The 24521-nt window shown below is 38.4% G+C and overlaps 1 protein-coding gene and 1 pseudogene across 6 annotated transcripts in view; both read left to right on the top strand.

Moving 5' to 3' along the window:
* Positions 1–24521, top strand: part of TANC2 (tetratricopeptide repeat, ankyrin repeat and coiled-coil containing 2) — a 484030-nt gene that overhangs the window by 215120 nt on the left and 244389 nt on the right. The window lies entirely within an intron of this gene.
* On the top strand, positions 19842–21209 carry LOC105737882 (annotated as a pseudogene).

Below are 24521 nucleotides of genomic sequence, written 5' to 3'. Positions count from 1 at the left end.
TGCTGTCATCACCAGATTTACTTTGATGGCCTCTAAGACCCTGCTCAAGTGTACATCCACCAATTAGTAGGTGCCCATGCTGTCCCAGTTGTTAAATATTTTTGATACTAGCCCCACCCTGTTACTTTGCCTTTTTTAAGATCTTTGCTAAAATGTCACCTTTTCATTGAGACTTTCCATTGACACTATTAAAATTGCAACCTGCAGGTTACTGACAATCTTGACAAGCCACTTTGGTAGAATCTTGATGGCAGAAATTTGATTGCAGGCTGGGTGCAGTGGCTCATGCTTATAATTGCAGCACTTTGGGAGGCCAAGACGGGAGGATCATTCGAGGCTGGGAGTTGGAGACCAGTGTGGGCAATATAGCAAGACCTCAACTCTACAAAATAAAAATAAAAAGCCAGGCGTGGTGGCATGTGCCTGTAGTTCCAGCTACTTGGAAGGCTGAGGCAGGAGGATCACTTGAACCCAGGAGTTTGAGGCTGCAGTGAAGTATGATTGTGTCACTGCACTACAGCCTGGGTGACAGAACAAGACCCTGTCTGAAAAAACAAAAAATTGAGGGTTTAAAAGTGAGTGGGAAAGAGGAATTGTAATCAGTGAGTATAAACTGCTCTTTCAAAGAATTCTGTGATGAAAGGGAACAGAGCAGTAGGGAAGTAGCTGTAGGAGACTATGAGACAAGCAAGGATTTTCTAAACTAGAATAAATTTCAGTTTATTTTAAATAAACTAGAATGCTGTGCTCTTGTAGAGAGGGGAAATTGATGATGCAGAAGAAAGGCGAGAAATGCTGAAATAACACACTTGAGTAGATGACAAATGAGATAAAAAGCAAAAGTGGAGGGGTTGACTATGGAAAGGAGTGGACTAACTAGAAAAAAGGTTATCTTATGGGAACAGATGCAGCAGGTAAGTAGGTAGATATGGTGACGTGAGCTGGCAGAAAGCCTCTTCTGATTGTTTTTATTTTCCAAATTAAATGGAGAGTGATGTAACCAGCTGAAAGTGAGGATGAGGAAAGAAATATTGAGGTTTGAAGAGAGAGAAGAAGCCATGGAATGTGTTCCGAGAGTGAACGGATCAGGGATATGTAGTAGGATTGCTGGGCAGTACTAATGTCCCACTTAACGTTAGTGGTCATTAATTTAACAAGGGACTTGTTAGCAAACACATTTAACTGTACTGGAACTGTATATTGGAGATACACATTAGGTGAAGAATTGGACCTTAACCGGAGTTGGGGTTTGGCCAGATTGGAATGAGAAGATTAAAGAGGATCGAGGGAGTTGAGGGTATTTGCAAAGGAGTGATTATGGTGATGACTGTGAAATCTAAGCCAAGCAGGAGAGGAAATGAGAACATGAGGGGTGAAGGACAGTGAACTTGTGTAGATTCAGTGGGTTTTAGGTACAAATAGGCTCAAATAAATGAGCTAGAAATATCAAGTGGTTGTCAGAGGCGTTTAAGATTAAGGTTATGGACAGTTTGTAGTCATTAGTAATGACAGTGTTAAGAATATAACTGTGGGAGTGGGTGACTGAAAGAGGATTGGGGAATGAGATCACCGGAGGGGAGGAGGTCAACAAACTGAGGCCAGGAGACCATCTGTGTGGATAGAAAAATTGTTATTGTAATACTGTTGGAGAGTATGAGAGTAAACCAATAGCTATAATCTTCAAAGAATGAGTGGTCTGACTTAAAGTCTAGAGAAACTACAAGAAGGAAGGGCAGTGATTGGTACAGTTTGATGATGTAGGATTTTAAGCTGGAGTGTTACGGAAGAAAGTAACTTACTATATACCATTATACATCTCTAATTTTTACCACTACCTTTTATTCTGATATTTTCCTTCTTTGAAGGGAAATACTTAATATTTGTTTAATATTTAATATTTGTTGAGGACTATAATAGTAGGCATTGGTCTGAACACAAGGGATGCAGTGATGAAAAAGCTGAACAGAATCCTGTATTCATAGACCTTGTAGTTTAGCATAGCTCATTTAGCACAAACCAAATCTCAGTTCCCTGGATCCTAGTTTAGGAAATCCTATTCTAAGGATATCTGTCTTAAATCAGTAAATATAGTCCGAGATAGTAACTGGGTATAGTAATTTTCTATAATGTATATCATACATATTTGTTTTTTAACATAAATACATTTGGCTGTTTGAAGACTGGCTACATATTGATGAGAGGAATAATGTTATACTTTGAAAATTTTTTAAATAGTAGTGTTAGGGAAAGATACAGTACAAATGGGTGGTAAGTTACTTTTGTTCTCGAACGTTCCTTTCTGTGTTGATCAAGAAAAACAAATCAGTACTGGGAGATAAATTAGCAAATCTTAGCTGCAGCATCAGCAGCTTTTTTTTTTTTTTTTTGTAAGAGATAGGATCTCGCTTTGTTGGTGAGGCTGGGGTATAGTGGTGTGATCATAGCTCACTGCAGCCTCGATCTCCTGGGCTCAAACGACCCTCCCACCTCAGCCTCCCAAAATACTGGGATTACAGGTGTGAGCCACTGTGCCTAGCCAGCATCAAAATCTTAATATGGCACCATGAGAGATTTTTCTAAACCCAGACCTTATGAAAGTGGCATGAAGTATATTACATATTTTTAGTCAATATACTTTTATATAAAAGTCAAAACACATCACAGTAAGTATAAAGGAAACTGAAGCTATAATTGCATTAATTATAAGTTTTAAATGAAGCAGTGAATGTATTAGGGTTCTCTGGAGAAACAGAACCAATAGGTTATAGATAAAGATATAGAGAAAGACATTTATTATGAGGGATTGTCTCAGGCAATTATGAAAGCCATAAAGTTCCAAGAACTGCCACCTGCAACCTGGAAGCCCAAGAAAGCTGGTGGTATAGTTCCAGTCCAAAACCAAAGGCTTGAGAACCATGATGTAAGTCTCAGTCTGAATCCAGAGGCCTGAGAACCAGGAGCACCAATGTCCAAGAGCAAGAGAAGATAGATACCACAGCTCAAGCAGAGAAAGCAAATTCACCCTTCCTCTACTTTTTTCTTCTATTCAGACCCTCAGCAGATTGGACAATGTCCATTCACGTTGGTGAAGATGATCTTCTTTACTTGGTCCACCAACTTAAATGCTAATCTCCCATAGAAACACCCTCACTCACCAGAAATGTTGTTTTACTGGCTCTCTGGGCACCCCTTAGCCCAGTCAGGTTGACAAATTAACCATCAGAATGCACGGTCTGGCCAGGTGCAATGGCTCACACCTGTAATTCCAACACTTTGAGAGGCTGAGGTGGGAGAATCGCCCAAGGCCTGGAGTTTTGAGTCCAGCCTGGGCAACATACCGAGACCCCCCCTCTACAAAAATAAAAATTAGCCGGGCATGGTGGCTGTAGTCTGAGCTACTTGGGAGGCTGAGGCAGGAGGAACACTTAAGCCCAGGAGTTTGGGGCTGCAGTGAGCTGTGATAGCACCACTGCACTCCAGCCTGGGCAACAGAGTGAGACCCTATTTAAAAAAAAAAGAAAGAAATGCACTTGACAAAGTTCCAGTTTATGCCCAAAAAGCTTTCAAATTGGAGATACCTGGTTTAGTGTGTCTTCTCTATATTTCTGCGTATTTGATATGTGCCATTCCATTGCCTGGAAGCATGAACTGTTCATCCTTGTCTCACAACAGAAAAGTTCCATAGTGCTACTGATACTCTAGCCTTTTCATTTTAAAAGCTCCCTGCTGCCATTCTTACAACTGTCTGTAGGTCTTTCCCATTACCCAATCTGTACTGCTACACTGCAGTGGATTACTTCTTCCTAGAATGGTGCTTTTCTTTTAAGCCTAGGTAATTACATCATATTATTTATTATGTAACTTCTAGAAAACATCCCAGATTTGGAAACCAACAGAGAATAAATTTGTCATTTAGATAAACGTGACTTTTGATGATATGATATTACTTTCCTTACTCTGATCAGTGTATCAATGCCTTTCTTTCCACATTTGAATGAATTGTGCTATTGATGAGGAAATCCAGGCCAATAAGGGAATAATATGGAAATATAACACTGCGGAAGTAGTGGATCTTTACCATATTTTGTATCTCAAACATATGTCTGCTGAAAGCAAACAATAGAAACCTCAATTTAAAACCCAAAGGAACGTTTCAATAAGAAATATCAGTCTTAGAAATTTCAGTCAAGCACTGAAGATTCTTGAGCTGGTCAAATATTGCATCCCATTTAAGCCAAATAGTCATCATCATACATTGATGTGCATGTAGTACCCCTTGTAGACTGGGGGCAATTATGTACGCCAGGAAACACTAGTGCAAGAGTTGCTAAACAGTGAATACTTTCCACCTCTGTATATCCTGTCTCTACAGTGATTCCAATTTCCAATGGGAGAGAATCAGAAGAGTAGGAAGTTGTGATGGAAGATTGTAGTGTAAGCATTTGAAACACCGTTCCCCTACCAAAGTGCCAAACTAATGAATTCTTTAATGCAAAAGGAAGAGTTTGTAATGTCATAAAAATTGTATTCGTAGATAGCACACAGAGAGAGAGAGATAGAGATTGTTTGGAGGACTTTTTTTTCCATTTATCTGTGTATGTCTGAGTTATGTAGGATTATTAAATACTAAGTAGACAAATTTACTTACTGTTTTTAGGAAGCATATAAAGAAACAAAGGCAAATGGTTAGAAAATCACTTAATCATAGAAACATAGATTTCTATAAAACTTATATTCTTTATTAGCTTCTGCTAGGAGTCCTGAGCTCTGAAAGAAAGGTCAGAGAATTTAAGATTCTAACTGCAAAAGAAAACCATTAAACTCACTGCCTTAGGTTTGAATGTGGAGCTCAGAACAGTAATGTTGAGAATATTAGAACTTGTCCCATTTGTTGAATTACTCATTAATAAAGAAGAACCCTATAAGAAGTCAAAGCTGTCTTCTTTAGGTATACTACTACTACCCCTAACAGTGTTAGATCTCCACAGCCCCATGCAGATGGCTACAAAAGCTTCTTTTCTCATCAGATACATATATATGGGGAATATGTTCGAGTTGTAAGGGTTTGGTTGAAACATAGGGTTTATGTGTTCCAGTGGGGCTAAGAATGGTGCCCATAAGCACTACTGGTAGGTCTGCAGTGCAGTTAAGGGGATAGGAATAAGAAAGAGAAAAAAAGGAGACAGAAGCTTAGGTGAGTGGAGAGAATACAATAAGGAAGGAAGGAGAGGGAAAAGAATTGTGAATGGAAAAAGAAAGCATTCTGGTAGTGGGAATTCCAGTGCCATTCACTGACGCTATGCCATAGATGTAATTCTTGTGCACACAGTAAAATTCAAGAACCATTGGTTAATGGTTAGAAACTAACTTTGACCTAAGTTTGAACTCTGTACATTTGTATAAGCTACTTAACCTCCTTAGTCTTAGGTTCCTCATCTGTGAAATAGAAGTAATAATACCTACCTCATAGCATTGTCATGAGAATTAAATATTACCTAAGTAAGTAAAGGGCTTAGCACATAGTAAATACTCAAAAATGATAATATAATGAAAAAATGTAATTATATTGTATATTCTACAAGTATAAAATTTCAGAAAATGTGGTTGGGTTGGTGGCATTTACATGACAATCTGTTCATTAATGGGTACGGTACAGTGAATGTTGTTTTCTAACTTAGTTTATTTCATTTTTAAACTGGCTTAATTTTTGCTTATCTTTAGTTCAGTGGTTCTTAATTTTTATGGTGACATGCCCATTTAAAAAACTGATGAAATGTATTAATTACCTCTATAGAAAACTACACTTACATACAAAATTTTGCCCACTGTCTGGGTTTCCAAAAAATAAATAAATAAAACATTTAGGTTTGTTTGCCCAGTGTAATAGTTTTATGTGAAAACTAGTCTAAACAAACCAAAATTAATAAGAATCAAAGATTTAGAGTGTTCAGGCCTGGCACAGTGGCTCACCCCTGTAATTTCAGCTACTCAGGAGGCTGAGGCAGGACAATCACTTGAGTCCAGGAGGCAGAGGTTGCAGTGAGCCGAGATCTCACCACTGCACTGCAGCCTGGGTGACAGAGTGAGACTCTGTCTCAAAAAGAAAAAGAAGAAAAAAAGATTTAGAGTGTTCTAACCAAGTTGCATTATTGCTAGCTCCCATTCTGTACCCTAAAGCTAGGCATCTAAATACTCCCCTCTGCAACTAGAGAAATTCCCTAAATATTGATTCTTTTAACTTATGCCCTAGATGAGTTAATTTTTAAAAGGCAGTAGCTGGCCAGATACAATGGCCCATGCCTGTAATCCTAACACTTCGGGAGGCTGAAGTAGAAGGATTGTTTGTGGCCAGGAGTTTGAGACCAGCTTAGGCAACATAGCAAGACTCTCATATCTTCAAAAAGAAAAATCAAAGAAGGCAGTAGTTTAGGAGGAGAGGTGGAGGGGATGAGGAAGGGTAAGTAGAGAAACACATACTTTTCAAGAGATGAGGTCCTATGATTTCATATAATTTTGTGTGGCTTCCCTAATTAGGCATTATTTTTCCCCAGTTGCATGTTAATAATGACTCGTGCCATTGATAGCTTAATATGGATCTAGTTTTTCTACCTACCTGCAAGGGACCATTCTTCCTACTTTTCTGTCCTCTGGACCCTTCACAGTGAGAGATGTGAAACTATGAAAAACATCTCAGACCACCATCTTAACTTCCAACTTATATTTAATTTTAAAACAAATTATTCTAGAGAATGTGTCCAAAAACTGGTAAGCCAGCACATACTTAAAAATTAGAATGCCTTTAGGCTGTATTTATACTCTGCAATTCAACATATACTTTATCATGTCCTATAACCATTACCCCTAGCCATGTGGGATATATTAAAACTGCTTGTGTCCTGAAGATATTTGAGTTTGTAACGTTTGCTATGGCTTAGTGGGATTCCTTACTTTTTTTTAGAAGGTGGCAAGGAAGGATTGGAGAATGAGAGAATGAAAATATCTGTTACTCACTTACTGTTAAAACATACAGTTTCAAAGGATTTGAAGACTTCTCAAACAGCATTTATCAGAGGGTCTCAGATCAAGAGTTCCTGATTTAGATCCTTTATTAGCTTAGACATATATGCTACTGTTTGGAATATCATTTGTTCTTAGCTATTATGATTTAGCTATACCTGGAGGAATCTTTATACATGATTGAACAATTTAAATGTGAAGTTGCTTTGAAAAGGAAAGAAAGGAGAGTTTCCTCAACCAGTTACCTCTAGTGGTGTTGGGGAAATGGTCATCAAATGACTGCTGTTCCGGTAACTCTTCCTTTTCTCTTTCCTTCCTCCATCTCCACCACTTATCCTCCCAAAGACACTAACCCTTTTACACCTTATTTTTACAGTGTTAAGAATTATCTTGTGAGATTAGCTATAGTCCTCTAATCCTCACCTTTACTATTTCGGTTGCATATTACTTATGTTAGTTCTTTTGTATTTTCATGCCCCTAATTATTTGTATATGTTAGATTCAGTATTTGGAAATATTTGTAGAAATAATCTGAAGCTAGGATGATGATTTTTTATCTCTCTCTCCAGCTGATCAGTCATTTCTCCCTGGTTAACAGATGCTTCCCAGTGCTGAAGTGGCTCTCTCTAGGCAGTACCTCCATTCTAAATTCCGTCTTCTCCCTGATACTGTCTTGGTGATTCATCACCATCATGTCAGTTCTTTAATGCTTTAAGAATTTTAAAAATGGCCAGGCATGGTGGCTCATGCCTGTAATCCCATCCCTTTGGGATTGGATCATGAGGTCAGGAGATTGAGACCGTCCTGGCCAACATGGTGAACCCCCGTCTCTACTAAAAATACAAAAATTAGTTGGGTTTGGTGGCACGCCCCTGTAATCCCAGCTAGTTGGGAGGCTGAGGCAGGAGAATCACTTGAACCCAGGAGGCGGAGATTGCAGTGAGTCAAGATCCCGCTACTGCACTCCAGCCTGGCAACAAAGCAAGACTCCATCTCAAAAAATAATAATAATAATAATAATAATTTTAAAAATTTAGGCCGGGAGCAGAGGCTCACGTCTGTAATCCCAGCACTTTGGGAGGCCGAGGCGGGCGGATCACGAGGTCAGGAGATCAAGACCACAGTGAAACCCTGTCTGTACTAAAAATACAAAAAATTAGCCAGGCACGGTGGCGGGCGCCTGTAGTCCCAGCTACTCGGGAGGCTGAGGCAGGAGAATGGCATGAACCCAGGAGGCGGCGCTTGCAGTGAGCTGAGATTGCGCCACTGCACTCCAGCCTGGGTGACAGCGAGACTCCGTCTCAAAAAAAAAAAAAAATTTATTGGTGAGGCACGGTGGCTCACACCTGTAATCCCAGCACTTTGGGAGGCCGAGGCAGGCAGATCACGAGTCAGGAGATTGAGACCATCCTGGCTAACACGGTGAAATCCCGTCTCTACTAAAAATGCAAAAAATTTTTAAAAAGTTAGCTGGGCGTGATGGTGGGCAACTGTAGTCCCAGCTACTCTGGAGGCTCAGGCAGGAGAATGGCGTGAACCCAGGAGGCAGAGCTTGCAGTGAGCCGAGATCGCGCCACTGCACTCCATCCTGGGCAACAGAGCGAGATTCCGTTTAAAAAAATAAAAAAGAAAAAAAATTATTTTGTTCAGTTGTTATTAGTTATCCTCAGCTGGAAGCTCTTCAATTACTGAAAAGTCCCTGCCATTATTTCCTTTGGGGGAAAAATTCTAGCATTTGTATTTTTAAATTGCACACATGTCCTAAAGTATGTAAAAGTATTTTTTTATTTTGTGCTCACAATGAAGCTAGACAGGAGTAGACTGTGCTCTAAAAGACTCTTAGAATGCCACCTATTTGGACACAGAATCCCCATTAAATTCTGGGAAATTCTATATATTCTGAAATCGAAATGATATTATTAACCACTTGATTACTTGTAATACAAAGAAGTTCTCTTTTCAAGCAGGCTTCTAGAGTTGGACCACAAGATCCATCTCTTTGAGCAAACTGTCTTATTTGGACTTGGTACTAAATCTCAAAGGAATTAGAATTTTGCATCAAAATTTTGACAAGTTTTGCCTATTGTTGTTATGGTACTACACATGATACTGAATTGCTCAAAAATTTGCCTTTCTGCTTCTGATCTCCATTTGGTGTTACTCAATCTGTTGGCATTAGATTGGGAGTGGGGTGGGATAGAGAATATAGCCTACTTCATCCAGCCACAAATCCCAAATGTCCCAAATGTATTTCTTTATTCTTTTTTTTTTTTTGAGATAGGTCTTGCTTCTTCGCCCAGGCTGGAGTGCAGTGGTGCGATCTCGGCTCACTGCACTCTCTGCCTCCCAGGTTCAAGCAGTCCCCTGCCTCAGCCTCCTGAGTAGCTGGGATTACAGGTGCACACCACCACACCTGGCTAATTTTTGTATTTTTAGTAGAGATGGGTTTCACCATGTTGGCCAGGCTGGTCTTGAACTCCTGACCTCATGTGATCTGCCTGCCTCAGCCTCCCAAAGTACTGGGATTACGGGCGTGAGCCACCGCACCCAGCCCCGAATGTATTTCTTAGATCATTGAAGTAGGCTCAGCATTATTATTTTCTACTTTTATATTACCTTCTATAGTAGTCACAATAGTTAAATTATGAGTAGGTGAAGCTGATGTTTATATTGCTGCCAGAAAAAAAATTTTAATAGAGAATAAGAGCTATCATGCAAAACAATTGGAGAATTTCTTTAAGTGTTTGAAGAGGATTATGAGCCACAAGCTTTAAAATACAGTCTAGATTTCTATTTCTTGGCTCTGTTGCAAACCAATTTTGAAAGGAATGTTATCTGGTGAATGTTATCTGATGATTAATATTTTATTAAAACTGAGTATCAAAAGGCACATAATACATTTTTGTATTATAACACAAGATGCCTAGTATATCAACATATTAAAGACTTACTCTTCTATTAATCCATGTAAATCCTCTTTGGTACTGTGGAACAGAAAGTTGCCCTTAAAATCTAAAGGTATTATTTGTTTTACATAGTTTGTTTTACATGTCTTAAAGTGAAAGAGCATTGGTTAGAATTCATTTGTGTAGAAGTAAAACTTCCATAACAGTGAAGGGCATAAAATATGGATGCTGTTTTCTGGTTCCTTACCAGAGCAATGATACTTTATTTTCTTGGTTAAAATTTATTCTGTACAGTGAATTATCCAGTACAGTAAATGCCTTATCTCATCCCTAACCAAGTAACATTTTTTATAATGACACTGATTATATGCTGGTTGCCCTGGAGAGAAGAAAGAATTGAACTACAGCTGAGTCATCACAGCATTTTCCTTTTTCTTTCTTTTCTTTTGTTTTTTTTTTTTTTTTTGAGATGGAGTTTCACTCTTGTTGCTCAGGCTGGAGTGCAATGATGCGTTCTCAACCCCCGCCTCTCAGGTTCAAGTGATTCTCCTGCCTCAACCTCCTGAGTAGCTGGGATTACAGGCGCCCGCCACCATGCCCAGCTAATTTTTTTGTGTTTTTAGTAGACAGGGTTTCACCATGTTGGCCAGGCTGGTTTTGAACTCCTGACCTCAGGTGATCCGCCCGCTTCGGCCTTCCAAGGTACTGGGATTACAGGCGTGAGCCACTGCGCCTGGCCATCCAGCATTTTGCTAATGAAAACTTTTAATAACCGCAGTCCCTCAGTGATTTCTTCTCAAACATCCAAACAAAAAAAAACAAACACTAAAATTATGAAAATCACCCATTTAAATAATTTAATACATCATCTCCTTTATGCTTGCTACTGTATCCATAGTGATGTAGTCACTGAAACATAGTAGGTGTTCACTAAGTGTGTGCTGAATGAGTGAAATGAACCTAAGAACTCAGAGGAAGGGAAAAAGAAGAAACTTAGTACGTTATAAATATATATAAATAACGTGTTCTCTCTACGAAGAATTTCTCTTTAGACTTTTTAATTTATTGCAAAAAGCCTTATGAACCTGAACAACTACAACTATGACTTCTTAATCTGTGTTTATAACCTAATTTCACTACCTTGGGGGTTAGGAGGGTAGGGAGTGGTATATCTTTTAATGGTTTTTGATTTTTCATTGTTTTAAATTTCTGCTAAATTATCTTCTTCCATGGAAGGGAGGCTACATACAAGGTAAATGTGAATGGCATATCAGAAGGAAGGTGCATAAAACTTTACTGGGTCAGAATTCTGCCATATCCACAACCTAAGATCAATCAGTGTGAGGGAAAGGGAATAAATGTAATTAGAGAACATAATTATCTATAAAACAAAGAGAATTTCAGGAAAATATCTGTTAGCAAAATATATCACATTTATCCTCAAAAATCAAAGAAAAAAGAGAAATACGTGAAGTTTATCTTAACACTATCCTTTGAGAGACTGAGTGTGTAGACAGACAGTGACCATATATAAAAATAGAACTCTGTCCTCCAGTCTGCAGCAACCAACCCAAGAAGCCAACCTGCTATCTACAAGTCAGACCACTCTCTCTAGCAGACAGTCCAAGAAGATAACAGTAACCCTTGTAACAATCAGGACAAAATGGCCAGGGCTTGATTATTAACTGATGACCTCTCTAATTTTTGCCCTTGCTTCCAACTTAAGACCAACTGGAGAAAGCCAAATATGCACCCCTAATCAATCTCCTGGTATGCCCTGTTTCTAGTTAACCTGCCTGTAGTTTCTCCAAGCCAGGTGCTTCCAGTTAGTGGGTATCTGAAGCCTTTTCTTTTTTCTATGATAAAACTTTCCCATTCCTATGCCTGCCTTTGGGTCTCTGCCAAATGCAGGTGATTGTGGCTGACTCCCCTGCTGTAGCAAGTGCTGAATAAACAGGCTTTTCCTGTTAATATTTGGGTGATCTTCACTTCATGCCCTTTTCACATAATTACACTGTTCTAAGAATATGACTTCCATGCTTGAACATACATACACAAAATAAATTTTTTAATAATAATCAGACTTATTCATATAAAAAAATTAAGTGATGTAACTGGCTTCCTTATGCTTTATGAGAACAATAGCATAACACCGATGATAGTAAAAATGACAAGACCACTGTTTCACCTGGAACAATGTAGCTGCTATAATTCCACTCTACAAGTTCTTACTTTTACTGGCCTGGGTTGTTAACATCTTCACCTTAGCATCCTCCCCTACAGCCACTTGTGCCATTCTCTTTTGTTGGTACCTTATGACCTTCATGACAGCTGCCATGCTGTCACTGCCAGTGACAAAGGCAGATTTTTGACATGACTTTGTCATCTATTAATGTCTTAGTGATGCATCATTTTCCACATTAATTGATTTGACTTAGTCATCTCTTGGCAGTAAAGCTATGCATGGTGAGGTAAAGCCCTTTTCTGGTATACTCTTTCAATTCTTTACAGTACTTCTAGTTTTACAGCTCTTTTGTTACCCTCATTTTCTTACAGCCTTATACTACCTCCACTCCACCTACCATTATCCCCACTTGGAGAAACTTGAAATCTGTTACCTGGAATTAAGTTGGAAAACACAAAGTTTCAAAGTGTTGCCCCCCTAAATTGTTGCTCCTACGAACATTAAAGAAAGTTTCTGTATACATTTAAGGACATGCTTGAAGAATTGAGAATGTAATCTTTGTCCATCTCCATTTCTGGTTTAAGAAACCTGATGCTAGAGCTAATTAATTCATTAGCATATCATCATTATTTCTCCCAAATTTGGTGTAAATAAAGCCCCTGGTAACCTGCTTTGATATGTCAGTATTCCAGAGTGAATGTGGAGATTCCCCTCTCCTACTCTAACTACTTTTACATTACATAAATATGTTTGTATATTAGCAGAGCAATATATAAACACAAATATCTGTAATATACATTTCTATAATTGCATTTATATAAATGTAATTACATATAGAAATGTGTTCAGAAGAGAAGGTCAGTGAGGTCACTATATAAAAATGAATGGTATTGCTATATTCTAGCAAAGAACCATTGGAAAATTAAATCCAAAAACAATTTAATTTACAACAGCATCCAATATCATGAAATTATCAGAGATAAATTTAGCAAAATTTGAGCAAGATTTGTATACTAAAAATTATAAATAAACATTGTTGAGACCAATTAAAGACAACCAACAGATTCCTCATGTTTATGGATTATAAGATCCAATATTGGTAAAATAGCAATTTCCCCAAATTGAGTGAACATAATCCAAAGAAAAAAGCTATTTGTAGACGTTTGCAAACTAATGAAAATGCAAATGACCTAGAATACCCAAAGCAATTTTTCAAAAGAATAATAAAGTTAAAGGACTTATTTTTAAATAAAAATGTTAGGGAAATTAAACGGAGAAATGGACATTGACCCTTACCTCATACCATACACAAAAGTTAAGATTTAGCTGAGGCTGAAGGATTGCTTAAGCCTAGGAGTTTGTGACCAGCCCTGGCAACCTAGCAAGATCCTGTGTCTACAAAAAATTTCAGAATTAGCCAGGTGCAGTGCTGTGTGCCTGTAGTCTCAGCTATTCAAGAGGCTAAGGCAAGAGGATTGCTGGAGCCTGGTAGTTTGAGGCTGCAATGAGCTATGTTGGTGCCGCTGCACTCTGACCTGGGCAACAGAGTGAGACCCTGTCTCCACAAACAAAAGAAAAAAAAAAAGATTTAGACCTAAATGTAAGAGGTAGGACTGAATCTTTGCAACCTTGGGGCAAGTAAAGATTTCTTGGATAGGACACGAGAAATGTGAGTCATAAAAGAAAAATGTACAAAATTGGACTTTACCTAAATTTAAAAGTTTTGTTCTTCAAAATACAGTGTTTAGAAAATGGAAAGTGGAGCCGTAAAATAGGAGAAAATATCAATGTACATATACCTGACACTCTTTATCCAAAATAAATAAACCCTTACTACTAATTAACAAGAAGACAACTGAATTTTTTTTTTTTTGGCTTGAAACAACCACCATTCTATTATGACAACTGAAGTTTTAAAATGGATGAAATATTTGAACAGTTGTTCACAAAAGAAGACGTAAGAGTGGTCAATAAACACGTGAAAAGATGTTCAACACCATTATCAGGAGAACTGCAAATTAAAACCAGAATGAGATACCACTGTGTATTTATTAGTATAACTAAAATTAAAAAGGCTCTCACTGCCAAGTGTTGGCGAGGATATGGAGCAACAAGAACTCTCATGCACAGCCTGGGAGAGTATAAAGTCACCAGTCACTTTGGAAACTGGCAATTTCTTATGAAGTTAAAATTATAAACTTTATAAGTCAGCCATTACACACCTATGTGTTTTCAAAAGAGAAATTAAAATATATGTCCACTTAAAGACTTTACATGGACGTTTATAGCACTTTTATACATAATAGCCAAAAACTGGAAACAATACAATGTTTATCAGCAGGGAAACAACAAAATATGGTATCCATACAAAGGAATACTGCTCAGCTATGAAAAGGAGCAAACTATTAACATACTGAACAACATGACGATCTGTAAAACATTAGGCTGAATGAAAAAACCAGACTAAAAAGAATACATACTGTTTAATTCCTTATATAATCTATTTAATTACTTATATAAACTTATGTAAGATTATAGAAAATAGAAGCTAAAATAACAGAAAAAAAGCCAGTCGCGGTGGCTTACGCCTGTAATCCCAGCGCTTTTGGAGACTGAGGCGGGCGGATCACAAGGTCAGAAGATTGAGACCATCCTGGCTAACACAGTGAAACCCTGTCTCTACTTAAAAAATACAAAAAATTAGCCAGGTGTGGTGGCGGGCACCTGTAGTCCCAGCTACTCAGGAGGCTGAGGCAGGAGAATGGCCTGAACCCAGGAGGCGGAGCTTGCAGTGAGCCGAGATCGCGCTGCTGCACTCCAGCCTGGGCGACAGAGCAAGACTCCATCTCAAAAAAAAAAAAAAAAAAAAAAAAAAAAAAACAGAAAAAAGATCAGTGGTTACCTGGGACTAGAGTTGAGAGTGAGTTTGTCTGCAAAGGAACACAAACAGACTTCCAGAGAGTAATGAAAATGTTCAGTATCTTGATTTTGGTAGTTTTACCAGATGTATATATTTATCAAAATTTACTGAACTGTGGCTGGGCACGATGGCTCACACCTGTAATCCCAGCACTTTAGGAGGCCGAGGTGGGTGGATCACTTGAGGTCAGGAGTTTGAGACCAGCCTGGCCAACATGGTGAAACCCTGTCTCTACTAAAAATACAAAAAATTAGCTGAGCGTGGTGGCACACACCTCTAGTCCCAGCTACTCAAGAGGCTGAGGTGGGTGAATCGCTAGAACCCAGGAGGTGGAGGTTGCAGTGAGCCATGACTGTGCCATTGTATTCAAGCCTGGGTGACAGAGCGAGACTCTGTCTCAAAAAAAAAAAACCCGAAAATTTATTGAATTGTATATGTTATATAGGTAATAGTTTATTATTTGCAAATTATATTTTTAGAAAGAGAAGATCAATAGATGAATAGGAAATGGAATTGAATCTGGAATAAGATAGCAACTAGATGGTAGTGAGTGAGTAGGAAAATGACTAAGAGAATGCTTAGATTGAGCAGAAAATATGTGGTAAGAAAAGCCACTAGAACTTTATCATAGTCTGCTAATTAAGTTATAGTTGTATTTGAGTCAAATACCTAAAAATTAAATGCCTACAATAATGGTACATGACAAACCACCCCAAAACTTACAGCAACCAAGAATAAGCACTTTAAAAAACTCAGGGGTTTGCAAGTATTGGTTGAAATGGCTCCGATTCGTGCTGTAGGTTGGCTGGATGGCTATAGCATTCAAGTTGAGCTCATCATCTGTGAGCATTTCTGGGTTCAGGCTGAAGGGATATCACCAGGAGCTTCTCCTGGTGTATCACCAGAGCACAAGAACACAAGTTAAACCATATAGGCACATTTCAAGCCTCTCCTTGTAACATCGCATTGTCCAAATAAAGTCACTTGGACAAACCCAAAAAAGTTTTATTGTGGGAAGTATAAATAAACATAACCCAAGGTACTTCTGTGTCCCTATCCTCCAGTTTCAACAATTATCGCTATTTTGCAACTCTTGTTTCTTATATTTCTTCCCTCTTCTATTATGCTTAAGGGCACTAAGAAATGTGGAGCAGTGCCTTAAAACTGACTGCCTTGGGCCAGGCGCGGTGGCTCACGCCTATAATCCCAGCACTTTGGGAGGCTGAGTTGGGCGGATCATGAGGCCAAGAGATCGAGACCATCCTGGCTAACAAGGAGAAACCCCGTCTCTACTAAAAAAATACAAAAAGTTAGCCGGGCGTGGTGGAGGGCACCTGTAGTCCCAGCTACTCGGGAGACTGAGGCAGGAGAATGGCGTGAACCCGGGAGGTGGAGCTTGCAGTGAGCCAAGATCGCGCCACTGCACTCCAGTCTGGGTGACAGAGCGAGACTCCATCTCAAAAAAAAAATAAAAAACTGCCCTGTGAGTGCACATAAGCTAGAGGTGGTTGCTTTGATTCTTGAAAACTGGTGGGCATTGATTCTCACAGCTGGGAGCTCAGTTTTGAAGGATGCGGAAGAGCTTCTGTGCCTTTTTCAACATTTGTTGTGACAAATTGCAGCCCCTGCTTTTAGCAGCTGCTTATTTTCTAACATTCCTCAGAAAAATGAAAAATTCAGGTAATCATTCAAGAACTAAGAAATGAAAATATAGCCAGGTTTGCTTTGGCAGTTGGCCCAAGCTAATCATTGTTTTTACAACTCTGTTAAAGAGAAAGCATGAGTTTCTTTATTTGATTAAATATGGCACAAATTTCTAAGTCTTGAAATAGATGAGAATTAGCAGTTTATAATCAACAAATCAGAAAATGTAAACAATCCAACGTGAAAACACTAAAAGAATGCTGAGAATTAAGAGTCTGTGGAACTGGAGATACAGTGTTTGTGTATTAGTTGTGTGCAGCTTGCCATTTTAGGAATACAGATTAGGAATTTGGATACATTGGCTATTAGACATTCATTTCTTGGAACAGTTTTAATCATTGTTTAATCCCTGTGCACATTGGCTACCTTAAGTAGAAGGTACTTTTTTGAAATGTTGTAAAGTGTAAACCATCTCTGACTGGAGAATTGGCGTCATCAAGAAAATAATGACCAAAATATATTCTGAAATATTCAGTACCTGCTTTTTTACAGAATCCTTTTTTTTGGGGGGGCCTGTATTATATTTATCACAGAGTCTAATTTACTGTGATTTAATTAAACTTTATTTTTTTATTTCCCCTTTGAGACTATAAACTCCTCAAGAATAAGGGACTGTGCTCATTGTATCATCAGATAACTCTGCTAGATGCTGTTAAAGACAAAAATATATTAAGTAGCTATTTAGACAATTTGTACTTAATAATCACAGTTTTCTTGGCAGGATGATGAAATGATTGAGAACATAGGCTCAGGAACCAGATTGCCTGGACTTAAATATTGTCGCTGTTACTTAACTAACTCTGTAGCCATAGACAAGCAAGAACTTAATCTCTGTGTGCCTCACTTTTGCTATTTGTAAGATAAGAAATGTTGTGAAGATTAAATGATTTAATACATATAATGCATTTAGAAAAGTACAGTAATGTCTCAATAAGTTATTGTTACAGTCATCACTACTATTAACTAATAGTACTATCAACATTATTCCAGAAATAAACTTCAAACACTGTTTTAAAATAATATTAAATATGCTGCATTTAATCAGTTGTGATCGAGACCTGTATTTTTGTTGAATTGGTAAGTCAAACAATTTGAACCTACAAATTGTTCCCTCTGCTCTTTTTCCCTAACTCTACTGTTCAATGTCAAACTCATCCATTAATTTCAAGTATACCCTCTTCTAAGAATCCTCTTCCATCCCTTTCCTCCCCTCACCCTACCAAAATAAGGGTAACTGTTTTGTCTCTGTGCTCTTCCTAGCACTTCCTTTAATTTACAAAATATTTCTTGTAGGCTGGGCATGGTGGTTCATGCCTATAATCTCAGCTCTTTCGGGGGTCAACGCAAGAGGGTCACTTGAGCTCAGGAATTCAAGACCAGCCTGGGCAACATAGGGAGACTCCATCTCTTTAAAAAAAAAAAAAAAAAAAAAAAAAGGCTGGGTGTAGTGGCACATGCCAGCTACTCAAGAGGCTGAAGTGGGAGGATTGCTTGGGCCTACCTGGGAGTTCAAGGCTGATCGTGCCACTGAACTCCAGCATGGGTGACAAAATGAGACCCTATCTCAAAAAAACAAAAAACAAAAATAATGGCTTCCCTCTATCCTTAATGCCATTGCTCCACTTTAAGTTATTAACTGATACGAGACGAGTAGTCAAGTAAAGTTGTTTGTGATTTGTTGGAAGATGTTGGAATATGTTTAACACTCAATGGGAAAAACTCATCTGAAAGCACGAGTATGAATTTGAGAAAGACTAATCTTTTGTATCAAGTTTCCCTGAAGACAGGCTTCAGTAAGATCCAAAATATAATTGGAAAGATTCATTTTAGATAGGAAAAGGGACAATATTGCTATTAAAAGGAGGAAGGATGATAGAGTTGATGGGTTCAGGACAAGTATTACTGTTTAAACAGTATCACTATTTAAAAGGATGAATGTATGTATAGGCAGATTTATATGTTTGTGTTTTCAGGAAGCTGAGAAAATTTCTAGTCTTTTTGCCTCATCCTCCTCCAATCCATTACCCTCAATGCTACCAGAAGAACCTTTATTATATTCAAATCTGATTGTGTCCTTCTCTAAAAAATACTTACTTCATGCTTTCAGGAAATATTTCTTGAATGCCTCCCATGTGTTAGGCACTGAGAATATAGTAGTAGAAAAAAGTAGGCAAAGGCCTGGCATGGTGGCTCACACCTGTAATCCCAGCATTTGGGAGGTCGAGGCAAGTGAATCACCTGAGGTCAGGAGTTCGAGACCAGCCTGGCCAACATGGTGAGACCCTGTCTCTACTAAATATACAAAAAGTAGCCGGCCATGGTGGCAGGTGCATGTAGTCCCAGCTACTAGGGAGGCTGAGGCAGGAGAGTTGCTTGAACCTGAGAGGCAGAGGTTGCAGTGAGCCAAGATCGCACCACTGCACTCCAGCCTGGGTGACAGAGTGAGACTCCGTCTCAAAAAAAGGAAAGAGTAGGCATGGTGATTTAATTTAGCTCCAAATTAGAGGGACGTGTGTGTTCCTACTAAATCTGCACTGTCACAGAGCCTCCTCTTCTTTCTGCTTACTCTTCTCAGTAGAGAGGAGGGAGAATAAATAAAGATACCCTTTATATAACTGCCCATGGATTGTTAGTGATACGTATCTTAAATGGTCTTCTGATAATAACCTGAATTTACCCAGGGATGATATTGGAAGGGCTTCTGTCCTCTCGCCGTTGGTCCTCTCTCTAAACTAGCTCACTGTAGGTTCAGTTGGCCTAGTGGAAAGTAGATGAACCTGAGTGGTATAGACTACCCTCTACAGTCTCAACTTTGGGGCCTGTAGGCACAGGCATGAACTTCTTTCTAGGCATGTTGAAAACCATGAACCAGGTGAGGAAGGGAGAAAATTGTATTGTCATGCCTACTGAAATGGAACATCTCAACAAGCCAGCAGGGAGAAGGGTAGCCCCAGAGGTCCGTATTTAAAATGTAGAGTCTTCAAGGTCTTTTGTTCATTGCCCTGTGGGCCCTACTTGCCAATTCCAGGAAAACAGAAATTTCACTTGACACCGACACCTCGTACCACCTTAAATTCTGCTTTATCTGGTAATAATATTGCCTCTCGGAATGGTTAAACCTCCAAGGACCACATTTAGCAGGTACAGCCCCCCTCCAAGTGGATTCACCAGCATCTGTCAACCAGAAAAGCTGGAGAAATCTAAGGTTGTTGCTGTTTCCCTTGCTCTTGGCTCCTCACTCTTCCCTGGTTATTCGCTGATTACAGAAAATGAAGTGTCACTCCTGTTCTCATCTACCTTTAGCTTCCAGTGTACTTGCCTAGTGTCACTACCACCCTTATTTTGACAGTTGTATCACTCCAGTGAGGTGTAGGTAGTAGGAGGAAGAAAAGTTGAGAACTTGTGTCCTGGCTGTCATTTCCACAGAATTCCTAAATAGCCAATTTAAAACAAAGGTTGTCAGAGGAAAGCGTGGGGTGCCACCACTGCCACCAGCACTGCCGTGCCAGAGCTGAGCCCTGCCTCCCCTGCTTCCTGACACCACCGCTCATGTCCTCCAGCCTGTTCCTACAGTCTGTTGAAACTTGGTAGAATACTATGAAGTTCTAGGCATGTAGAGACATGCCCCCCCTGGCTCCCCCCCCACTCCTCCCTCCACTCCAGGGTTATTAAAGAGGCATATTGGAAACTGGCACCAAAGTGGCACCCAGATAAAAATCCTGAGAATAGAGAAGAAACAGAAAATTCCAACAAGTAGCTGAAGCATATGAGATATTATCAGATGCTAAAAAATGGGACATCTGTGACAAATATGGCAAAGAAATTAAATGGTGGAGGAGGAGTTGGAAGTCATTTTGACAGTTCGTTTTAGTTTGGCTTCACATTCCTGTAACCCAGATGATGCCTTCAGGGACTTTTTTGGTGGAAGGGACCCATTTTTATTCAACTTCTATGAAAACTCATTTGAGGACTTTTTTGGAGAATCAAAGGGGTTCCTGAAGAAGCAGAAGCTGAGGAACAGTCATTTTTCTCCACCTTGATTGGATTTCCATGTTTTGGAAGTGGATTTTCTTCTTTTGATACAAGATTTGCTTCATTCATTCACGAGGTCATGGAGGCCTCACTTCATTTTCCTCCACGTTATTTGGTGGTAGTGCCATGGGCAGCTTCAAATTTCTATCAACTTATACCTAAAATAGTTGATGGCAGAAAATCACTACAAAGAGAATTGTTGAAAAGGGTCAAGAAAGAGTCAAAGTCCTTACCGATAAATGGTGAGGAGCAGCTGCTACCCTTGCATAACAAGTAATTCAACACACACATTTGAACAGAAATGTTAAACTATAACAAGTACCATTGAGGATTAAGGAACATTTCTTTGAAGATTTCAGATGAACTTGACTTTCTTTTTCATTGTGCCTAATCTAGAGTATTTATAAACAGCTCATTGGAGTCCCTATTTGTCTTAAACTTTTGAATTTATTGATGAGGCCACATAATAGGACCCTTTTTTTGAGCTTTAAAATTGTAAAGCTCTGTATACACTTTGCTTTCATTATTAAATATACTCTTAGTTGAACCTTGACTCTTGAGTAGTGGTAGGACAAGATTGTACACTTAACACCAGCATGGATCTGCTTTTCCATTGTGTCTGAAATGTGAGCCAGGTGTAGTGTCAAGTGAAGTTAACATTGCCAGCATAAATCTTCCACAGAAATAATTCCTATTTTTTTCTGTCAAGTGAAGTTAACATTGTCAGCATGACAGCATGAATCTTCCATAGAAATAATTTCTATTTTTTTCTCTATTTAGTAGTGCAAGATATTAATGTATTTGTGGTAATACATTTCTAGTTTAATATAAATTAAGGATGTTTTCTAGTTGTGGATGAATGCTAGCAACTTAGTTTTGACAATTGTTTAAATTAGTAATGTTAAGCTGAAATTTAAAAAGTAAAGTTTGAGAGGGTCGAAAATTTACCTATTGGGTATAATGCACACTCATTTTTCGAGTGATGGGTACACTGACAGTCCAGACTCCACCACTGTGTCATACATGCATGTGAGAAATCTGCACTTGTACTCCCTAAATATATAAAATATTTTTTAAAATTTAAGTAAATATGGTAAACTGGGTCTTTGTCATTTGTTTTTTTAAAAAAGTAACGCAAGTGTGTTCGGTGCATTCTTTCCTGAGTGGGAAAAAATACATAAAAGTTTTCATTAGTTGAAGATCTATTTAAACCATAACTTATTTCATATATAATTTCCTTGAAATCTCTTGATTTCTAAAATTATATCTTTATTAGACAGGAACTTTAAATGAAAGATCTAAACATTTAGAGTAGTAAGTTTGCTGATATTAGTATCCCTCATCTGAGCAACTTAAATAGTATTAAAATATATACCTTAAATATATAGTTATTTGTTTTTTTCATAATTCTAGACTTGTTTCTTAGAGTAAAAAAGCATAAACAAGTATTGTTGAGAATATTGTTTCATTCTCAAGGTCAGTGCCCTAAGTTTTTAATACATTTTTTGTAATTTTGTAAAAATTAAAATATACATACAGAAAGGAACACAAATAATTATGCCTTGCTATGAAAATTTATGAAGTGAATACAAATTAAGATATTGAATGTTTTCAGCAGTTCAGAAGCTTCCTTCAGGCTTTCTCTGCATCATTATCCTCCCGCTACAAACATACCCACTGTTCTGACTGCCATCATCAATTATTTGTTTTACCAATTTCTGAACTTTGCATAAATAAAATCATTTAGTATGTATTCTTTTTTTTTTTTTTTTTTTTTTTTTTTTTTTTTTTTTTTAAGATAGAGTCTTGCTCTGTCGCCCATGCTGGAGTGTAATGGCACGATCTTGGTTCACTGCAACCTCCGCCTCCCTGGTTCAAGCTATTCGCATGTTTCAGCCTCCCAAGTAGCTGGGATTACAGGCACCTGCAACCACACCTGGCTAAATTTTTTTGTATTTTTAGTAGAGATGGGGTTTCGCCATGTTGGTCAGGTGATCCACCCACCTCGGCCTCCCAAAGTGCTGGAATTACAGGCGTGAGCCACTGCACTTGGCCTTGATGGACGTTTTCAACTTGGGCTATGATGAATAGTTTTATGAACATTTGTTACATGTCTTTTGATGCACCTATTAGTATACTTTTCCTTTTTGTTATACAACTAGTAGTGGACTTGCTGAGTCATATGGTTTCTGTAAAATGGCAAACATTTTCCAAATTTGAAACCATACATTTTTTAAATGCCAAACCTTTTATCCAAATTTGATGCTACCAATTTACATTCCCATCAGCACAGCAGTGTTTCAGTGTTCCTTTGCCCCATACTATCAGATGCTATTTTGTTTGTTTTGTGTGCCATTCTACACTGTACATGTGTAGCAGTATCTCATTGGAGTTTTGATTTGCATTTCCCAATAATATTGAACCCTTTTACATGTGCTTATTAGCTATTTGGATATTCTCTTTTGTAAATCCTGTATAGAACTTTTGTCTATTTTTTAATTGGATTGTCTTTCTTTTTCTTGTTGATTCGTAGTAGTTATCTCACTCTATGGCTTGCCCTTTTACCTTCTTAATGGTGTCTTTGGTGAAAAGATTGACTTTGCCAATCTTTTTTCTTAATGGTTGTTGCCTTTTGGGCCTGTCTAAGAAATATTTACCTAGTTCTAGGTCATAAAGATATACTATTAGGTCGTTTTCCAGAAGCCTTATTGCTTCACTTTTTACCTTTGGGTCTATAATCTATATGAAATGTATTCTTTTAAGGACAGGATTTATTTTTCCATATGGATATCATATTGATCTGTCACCAATACTTGAAAATACTCTCATGTTACTGAAACACTGCAGTGAAACTTTAGTTCTGAATCAGGTGATTAGAGAGAGAGATCTGTTTTTGGATTTTTAAATTCTGTTCCATTGACCACCTTTTTATCTATGCTTTTGTCTAGCTGTGTCTTAATTACTTTAGCTTTATATTAATCTTGATATAAACCAGTATGCCTTTCTTCTCTCTCTCTCTTTTTTTTTTTTTGAGACAATGTCTCACTCTTGTCGCCCAGCCTGGAGTGCAATGGCACAATCTTGGCTCACTGCAACTTCCGCCTCCCAGGTTCAAGTGATTCTCCTGCCCCAGCCTCTCAAGTAGCTGGGATTACAGGCACCTGCCAGCACACCTGGCTAATTTTTTGTATTTTTAGTAGAGGCGGGGTTTCACCATGTTGGTCAGGCTGGTCTCAAACTCCTGACCTCATGTGATCCACCCCCCTCAGCCTCCCAAAGTGCTGGGATTACAGGCGTGAGCCACCGCACCCGGCCTTTCTTCAAGTCTTCTATACTATTCTTGGACCCTTCCATTTCCATGTAAAAGTTATAATCCCTTAGTCTTTATGGTGTTATGTTCCTCAACCAAATATCTGGTAGCATAGCCTAATGCGTAAACACACTGCTTACAAACAGCCAAAATAAAACCAAGAACTACAAATTTAAATCGTTTTAATCAGCGTAATGCATGAGTGCTGTATGATTTATTTTGTGTATCACAGTCTCACAGAGATTGTTTTTCAACAACCAGCTATCTGTTTCTCATACATCAAAGTTGTCGTCATTATTAAAGAAGTTACAGAATTCCATTCAAGGAAAGTACTCTCTTTGTTTAGGGACATACCTTAATTGGAGTGTATTGTTATGAAGATGAGACCCTCTTCATATCACCTGGATGGTCATAGATGAGACAAAAGTATAGGTCAAATAATTGATA

The sequence above is a fragment of the Nomascus leucogenys genome, chromosome 19, assembly GCF_006542625.1.
Source record: "Nomascus leucogenys isolate Asia chromosome 19, Asia_NLE_v1, whole genome shotgun sequence".
In the NCBI taxonomy this organism is placed as follows: Eukaryota; Metazoa; Chordata; class Mammalia; order Primates; family Hylobatidae; genus Nomascus; species Nomascus leucogenys.
The sequence above is the reverse complement of the archived record's forward strand: the minus strand, read 5'-3'. Positions and strand labels throughout refer to the sequence as shown.